This window comes from Cervus elaphus, chromosome 24, assembly GCF_910594005.1.
Source record: "Cervus elaphus chromosome 24, mCerEla1.1, whole genome shotgun sequence".
Taxonomy (NCBI): Eukaryota; Metazoa; Chordata; class Mammalia; order Artiodactyla; family Cervidae; genus Cervus; species Cervus elaphus.
Window position 1 is genome coordinate 24,399,916 of NC_057838.1, and position 7,966 is coordinate 24,407,881.

The 7,966-nt window shown below is 40.4% G+C and overlaps 1 protein-coding gene across 1 annotated transcript in view; it reads left to right on the forward strand.

The window, feature by feature from the left end:
- The window catches only part of EXOG (exo/endonuclease G), a 59,597-nt gene extending 51,944 nt beyond the window's left edge, over nucleotides 1-7,653 (forward strand). The window contains exon 8 of the transcript XR_006337457.1: nucleotides 7,633-7,653. The gene's annotated coding sequence lies outside the window, so the exon portion shown is untranslated. The remainder of the gene's footprint in view (nucleotides 1-7,632) is intronic.
- The last annotated feature ends 313 nt before the right edge of the window (nucleotides 7,654-7,966 follow it).

The following is a 7,966-nucleotide window of genomic DNA, read 5'->3' on the forward strand; positions in this document are numbered from 1 at the left end:
AAGACGGCGGAGTAGAAGGATGTGCGCTCATCTTCTCCTGTGAGAACTCCAAAATGACAACTCGCTGCTGAACCACCATCGACAGGAAGATGTTGGATCCCAGCAAAAAAAGGTGCCCCACATCCAAGGGCAAGGGAGAAGCCCCAGCAAGAAAGTAGGACGGGCGAAATCACGTTTAGACTCAAATCCCATAACCACCAGAGACGCTCAGAGAGCTCAGACAAACCCTTATCTGCACCAGGAGCCAAAGACCCCACAGAGACTGAGCCAGACCTGTGTTTGAGTCTACTACTGTGGGGAAGAATCCCTTAGAAGAAATGGAGTAACCATCATAGTCAACAAGAGAGTCCAAAATGCAGTACTTGGGTGCAATCTCAAAAATGACAGGATGATCTCTGTTCGTTTCCCAGGTAAACCATTCAATATTACAGTAAGGCACGCCTATGCCCCAACCACTAATGCTGAAGAAGATGAATGGTTCAATGAAGACCTACAAGACCTTCTAGAACTAAGACCCAAAAAAGATGTCCTTTTCATCATAGGGGACTGGAATACAAAAGCAGGCAGTCAAGAGGTACATGGAGTAATAGGCAAATTTGGCCTTGGAGTGCAAAATGAAGAGGGCAAAGGCTAACAGAGTTTTGCCAAGAGAATGCACTGGTCATAGTAAACACCCTCTTCCAACAACACAAGAGAAGACTCTACACATGGACCATCACCGGATGGTCAATATCAAAGTCAGATTGATTATATTCTTTGCAGCCAAAGATGGAGAAGCTCTATGCAGTCAGCAAAAACAAGACCGGGAGCTGACTGTGGCTCAGATCATGAACCCCTTATTGCCAAATTCAGACTTAAATTGAAGAATGTAGGGAAAACCACTTGACCATTCAGGTGTGACCTAAATCAAATCCCTTACGATTATACAGTGAAAGTGACACATAGACTCAAGGGATTACATCTGACAGACAGACTGCCTGAAGAGCTATGGACGGAGGTTTGTGACACTGTACAGGAGGCAGTGATCAAGACCATCCCCAAGAAAAAGAAATGCAAAAAGGCAAAATGGTTGCCTGAGGAGGCCTTACAAATAGCTGAGAAGAGAAGGGAAAGGCAAAAGAGAAAAGGAAAGATAAACCCATCTGAATGCAGAGTTCCAAAGAACAGCAAGGAGAGATAAGAAAGCCTTCCTCAGTGATCAATGCAAAGAAATAGAGGAAAACAACAGAATGGGAAAGACGAGAAATCTCTTCAAGAAAATCAGAGATACCAAGGGAACATTTCATGCAAAGATGGGCACAATAAAGGACAGAAATGGTATGGATCTAACAGAAGCAGAAGATATTCAGAAGAGGTGGCAACAATACACAGAAGAACTATTCAAAAAAGATCTTCATGCCCCAGATAACCACAATGGTGTGATCACTCACCTAGAGCCAGACATCCTGGAATGCAAAGTCAAGTGGGCCTTAGGAAGCATCACTATGAACAAAGCTAGTGGAGGTGATGGAATTCCAGTTGGGCTATTTCAAATCCTAAAAGATGATGCTGTGAAAGTGCTGCATTCAATATGTCAGCAAATTTGGAAAACTGAGCAGTGGCCATAGGACTGGAAAAGGTCAGTTTTCATTCCAATCCCAAAGAAAGGCAACGCCAAAGAATGTTCAAACTACCGCACAATTGCACTCATTTCACATGCTAGCAAAGTAATGCTCAAAATTCTCCAAGTCAGGCTTCAACAGTATGTGAACTGTGAACCTCCAGATGTTCAAGCTGGTTTTAGAAAAGGCAGAGGAACCAGAGATCAAATTGCCAACATCTGCTGGATCATCGTAAAAGCAAGAGAATACCAGAAAAACATCTACTTCTGCTTTATTGATTATGCCAAAGCTTTTGACTGTGTAGCTCACAACAAACTGTGGAAAATTCATTTTAAGAGATGGGAATACCAGACATCCTTACCTGCCTCCTGAGAAATCTGTATGCAGGTCAAGAAGCAACAGTTAGAACTGGACATGGATCAACAGACTGGTTCCAAACTGGGAAAGGAGTACATCAAGGCTGTGTATTGTCACCCTGCTTATTTAACTTGTATGCAGAGTACATCATGTGAAATGCCAGGCTGGATGAAGCACAAGCTGGAATCAAGATTGCCTGGAGAAATATCAATAACCTCAGATACGCAGATGATACCACCCTTATGGCAGAAAATGAAGAGGAACTGAAGAACCTCTTGATGAAAGTGAAAGGGGAGAGTGAAAAAGCTGGCTTAAAACTCAACATTCAGAAAACTAAGATCATGGCATCTGGTCCCATCACTTCATGGCAAATAGATGGGGAAACAAAGGAAACAGTGACAGACTTTATTTTCTTGGGCTCCAAAACCACTGAAGATGTGACTGCAGCCATGAAATTAAGACACTTGCTCCTTGGAAGAAAAGCTATGACAAACCAAGACAGCATATTAAAAAGCAGGGACATTACTTTGCCAACAAAGGTCCGTCTAGTCAAAGCTATGGTTTTTCCAGTGGTCATGTATGGATGTGAGAGTTGGACTGTAAAGAAAGCTGAGCGCTGAAGAATTGATGCTTCTGAAATGTGGTGTTGGATAGGGCTCTTGAGAGTCCTTTGGAGTGCAAGGAGATCAAACCAGTGAATCCTAAAGGAAATCCATCCTGAATATTCATCAGAAGGACTGATGCTAAAGTTGATGAAGTTTGGCCACCTTATGTGAAGAACTGAGTCCTTGGAAAAGACCCTGATACTGGCAAAGACTGAAGGCAGGAGGAGAAGGGGATGACAGAGGATGGATGGTTGGATGGCAACATTGACTTGATGGACATGAGTTTGAGCAAGCTCCAGGAGTTGGTGATGGACAGGGAAGCCTGGAGTGCTGCAGTCCATGGGGTCACAGAGAGTCAGATGTGACTGAACGACTGAACTGAACTGAAATAATGATAATGTCAATTCATCAAGATGACAAACAAATAAATATGCACTCACCAGTGTTACTGTGTTAAGCAAATACTAACAGATTTGAAGAGAGACATAGACAATAGAAAAAAAGTGTTTGGGGTCTTTAATACCCAACTTTCCACAGTGAATAGATCATCCAGAGAGTACGTCAGTGAGGGAGTACTAAACTTGAATTATACGTCAGACCAAATGGACTCAACAGGCAAAAACATAGCAGTTCATCCGATAGCATCAAAATTCTTCTCAATTGCTTGCTGAACATTTCCAGGACAGATCAAGTGATGGTCCAGTAAACAAATCTTAGCAAATTTAAGAAGACTGATATCATACTAATTATTAGTGAGTCTGTTATATATATACACACACACACACACACACACACACACATTTTTTCCATTGTGGTTTATTATAGGATATTGAATATAATTCTCTGTGCTATACAGTACCATCTTGCTGTTTATCCATTCTATACATAAAAGCTTGCATTTGCTAACCCCAACCTCCCACTCCATCCCGCCCTGAACCCCTCCTCCTTGGCAACCCCCAGTCAGTTCTTCATGTCCATGATTCTGTTTCTGGTTCATATAGAGGTTCATTTGTGTCATATTTTAGATCTCACATATAAGTGATATCATATAGTATTTTGCTTACTTACATGCTAACCATAATGGTAAGAAACCAGAAATGAACAACAGGACAGAGACTAGAAAGTTTACAAATATGTAAAAATTGAACAACATGATCCTAAAAAATCTATAGGCCAAATAAAAAATTAAAAAAATAAAAAGATTGAATCATGAAGAAATAAAACAATCTGAACAGACCAAATTACTATTATGGACCCTGAAACAGTGCTCAAAAATCTCCCAACAAGGTGGGAATGCAAACTAGTACAGCCACTATGGAAAACAGTGTGGAGATTCCTTAAAAAACTGGAAATAGAACTGCCATATGACCCAGCAATACCACTTCTGGGCATACACACTGAGGAAACCAGATCTGAAAGAGACACGTGCACCCCAATGTTCATCGCAGCACTGTTTATAATAGCCAGGACATGGAAGCAACCTAGATGCCCATCAGCAGATGAATGGATAAGGAAGCTGTGGTACATATACACCATGGAATATTACTCAGCCATTAAAAAGAATTCATTTGAACCAGTCCTAATGAGATGGATGAAACTGGAGCCCCTTATACAGAGTGAAGTAAGCCAGAAAGATAAAGAACATTACAGCATACTAACACATATATATGGAATTTAGAAAGATGGTAACGATAACCCTATATGCAAAACAGAAAAAGAGACACAGAAATACAGAACAGACTTTTGAACTCTGTGGGAGAAGGTGAGGGTGGGATGTTTCAAAAGAACAGCATGTATACTATCTATGGTGAAACAGATCACCAGCCCAGGTGGGATGCATGAGACAAGTGCTCCGGCCTGGTGCACTGGGAAGACCCAGAGGAATCGGGTGGAGAGGGAGGTGGGAGGGGGGATCGGGATGGGGAATAAGTGTAAATCTATGGCTGATTCATATCAATGTATGACACAACCCACTGAAATGTTGTGAAGTAATTAGCCTCCAACTAATAAAAAAATTAAAAAAAAAAAAAATCTCCCAACAAATAATACCAGGACTATATGGCTTCACTGGTGATTTCTACCCAGCTTTTTTTTTTTCCTCTATCAAACATTCACAGAAGAATTCACATTAATTATTTTCACCTGGGTAAATCTTGTCACTGTCTTTGTGGATGATACACTTTACATTTTACAAATACACTAAGGGACACATATGCACAATGATATCAAAAAAGTTAGAACTCTTGGTTCTGAATCTTTAAGGTCTTTGAAAATATTTATCAATTGAGTTCAACTGTATTTCAGAAATTTAACATGACTGAGCATACATTAAAAATATGATTCTTGTAAACTGTTTAGAAAATACAAAGAAGTGATAAGGAAGAATATCACTGGCTGTTACGAGAGTGTGAGAGTAATGGAAACCTACAAGAACAAGCCTGGACTGATTAAAACCTCCACTTGAAAAGCCAGTATCTTTAATAAACAGAGGTGGCTGTTCATTTTGTTTGCAGTGAAGTTGTTTGCACTGCAGTTTTGGTTGAAAATAAACCAATGGCAACAATGGAGGGTGGATTAGCATTTTGTGCTAGGAATGGACAGAAGCCTTTTAAAATGATGTTATGACTACATATTGATGATTCACAAAGGAAATTGTGATTTATGTTAATAAAGCATATTGTAACTGAATCAGTAGATCAGCATTTTTTGTTTATTGTGTGTCTATGTGTGTGTTATGAATTGTGGTGCAACTGACATATTTATATTTTCTCAATTCTCTGAAGTATACTGATTAAGAGAAAAATTAGACAAAACGTATCTACTTTTTCAAATATTCTTTGAGAATACAGAATCTTTAAAAATTTTTTATTTTTAAAAATTAAAAAAATGTAATACAATTTTAAAGGTTCCTTCCCATTTATGGTTATAAAGTATTGCTATTTCCCCCATGTTGTATACTATACCCTTGAGCCTATCTTTTTTTTTTTTTTGGCTGTGGCAGGGCTTAGTTGCAGCATGTGGGATCTAATTTCCTACCAGGGATCAAACTTAGGCCTCCTGCATTGGAAGCATGGGAGTCTTAGCCACTGGATCACGGGGAAGTCCCCCATGAGCCCATCTGACAGCCGATAGTGTGAACCTCCCACTCTGCAACCCCTATACTGCCCCTCCCATCTCCCTACTGATCACCACTGGTTCGTCCTGTGTGTCTGTGAGTTTGTTTTTTCTCTAGCTATAGTCACTCCTTTGTTATAATTTTCAAACAGTATTTGCCTTTCTCTGACTTACTTCACTTAGCACAATGCTCTCCAAGGCCATCCATGTTGCTGCAAATGGCAAAATTTTTTTTTTTTCACTGTTAGGTAGTATTGAAGTGTGTGTGTGTGTGTCAATACACATCTTCTTTATTCATTCATCTGCTGACGGACACTTAGGTTGCTTATATATCTTGGCAATTGTAAATACTGCTACTATAAACATTGGGGTACATCTATCTTTTTGAAATAGTGTTTTGGCTTTTTCTTCAATATTTATCCAGGAGTGGAATCACTAGGCCATACAGTAGTTCTATTTTTAACTTTTTTGAAACTATAGTATATCCCAATAAGTCTCTCATACTCCACATGCCAGTATATTTAAAATTTTAAGTGATCTTTAAAACAGCCTTTTAAAAAAATGTTTTCTGCCTGCGTGAGTTGCAGGACCTTAGTACCCCACCAGGGACTGAACCTGATTCACGGCACTGAAAGCGCTGAGTCCTAATCACTGGACTGCCAGGAAATTCCCAGACCAATTAGACTTTAAAATAAGGACTTTTAAAAGAGACAAAGGAGAACACTACATAATGATCAAAGGATCAATCCAAGAAGAAAATACAACAATTTTAAGTATTTATGCACCCAACATAGGAGCACCAAAATACATAAAGCAAGTATTAACTAACATAAGGGAGAAATTGACAGTAACAATAAAAGTAGGGACCTTTGACACCTCACTTATAACACTGGACAGGTCATCCAGACAGAAAAATCAGTGAGGAAACGTCGGCCTTAAATGACATATTGCACCAGGTGGATATACACTCCTATCTATCTATGTAGATATAGATGCATCAGTTGCTCAGTTGCATTCGATTCTTTGCAACCCCATGGACCATAGCCCACCAGGCTCCTCTGTCCACAGAATTTCCCAGGCAAGAATACTGGAGTGGGTTACATTTTCCTCTTCCAGGGGATTTTCCCTACCCAGCCACTGAACCTGTGTCTCCTGTATTGCAGGCAGATTCTTTACCTGCTGCGCCATCAGAGAATACCATACATAAATGAGCTATTTAAAAAGGCTTCCAAAAAATGAAAGTTCAGGAGCAGATGGCTTTACAAGTGAATTCTGCCAAACATTTAGAGAAGAGTTAACACCTATTCTTTTCAAACTATTCCCCCAAATTGCAGAGGAAATTGCAGAGTCAGGAGTTATAGGGGTGGGGGAAATGGTTCAGGACACTTGGTAACTGAAGACTGGAACATCTGAGGGCATCAGACACACAGACATGAGAAATGGGCGGAAGTCCCTGGTATGACCGGAGGGCAAAGGGCAGAGGAGGAGGAGGAAATGAAGGATGAAAGGCTTAGGGGAGCAGAAGGGGAGGAGGGCTGGGCTGAGAGTTTGTGATCAGGGGATAGAGGTTTCATGGAGATAAAGGTCTTAAATGCACAGGATGGGTGTGGGAGTGAAGTAAAGAGGCCGAGAAGGGGAAGCATTAGTTCCAGAGATATCTAAAGGTCACAGGCAGAGAGAGTGAGGTCAATGAGGAGCAGAGAATGAAGGAGGAGAGGGATGGAGGTGGGTGATGGTAGTTGCAGCAGGTAGACTGGGGGTCACTAATTTTTTCTATTCACTAATCCCATGACTTGCATTTAAATCATAACCTAACTGAATAGTTTCTAGTTTTAGACCTTGAGGTAATAACCTTACTGACATAAAATACTTGTGATGATCCTTTCAACTGAATACACTGTAAAAGATTAGACACAAATGAGCACACAATGACACAGTATTTCTTCTCTCCTCAGGGACACCAGGTGCAAGGTGTGACCATGGAAGGGTGACACAGAAACCACCAGAAGGAAATGGATTCTGCCTAGCACCTGAATGGTCCTGGATGTGGATTCTCTCTTGGAAGCTGCAGATAAGAACCTATGCCTCATGAGCCCCTCCTCATTGACCTTCTAAGACCCTAAACAGAAAGCCCAGCCAAGACTGCTAGATTTCTACTTATGAACTGTAGAGTGTTCTTTAAACTGCGAAATGCGTGGGCCATATATTAAGGCAGTGATAGAAAATGACTATCCAGAGGAACAAATTTAATCATAAAGTAATACACATTATGAAATATTTAATAAAATC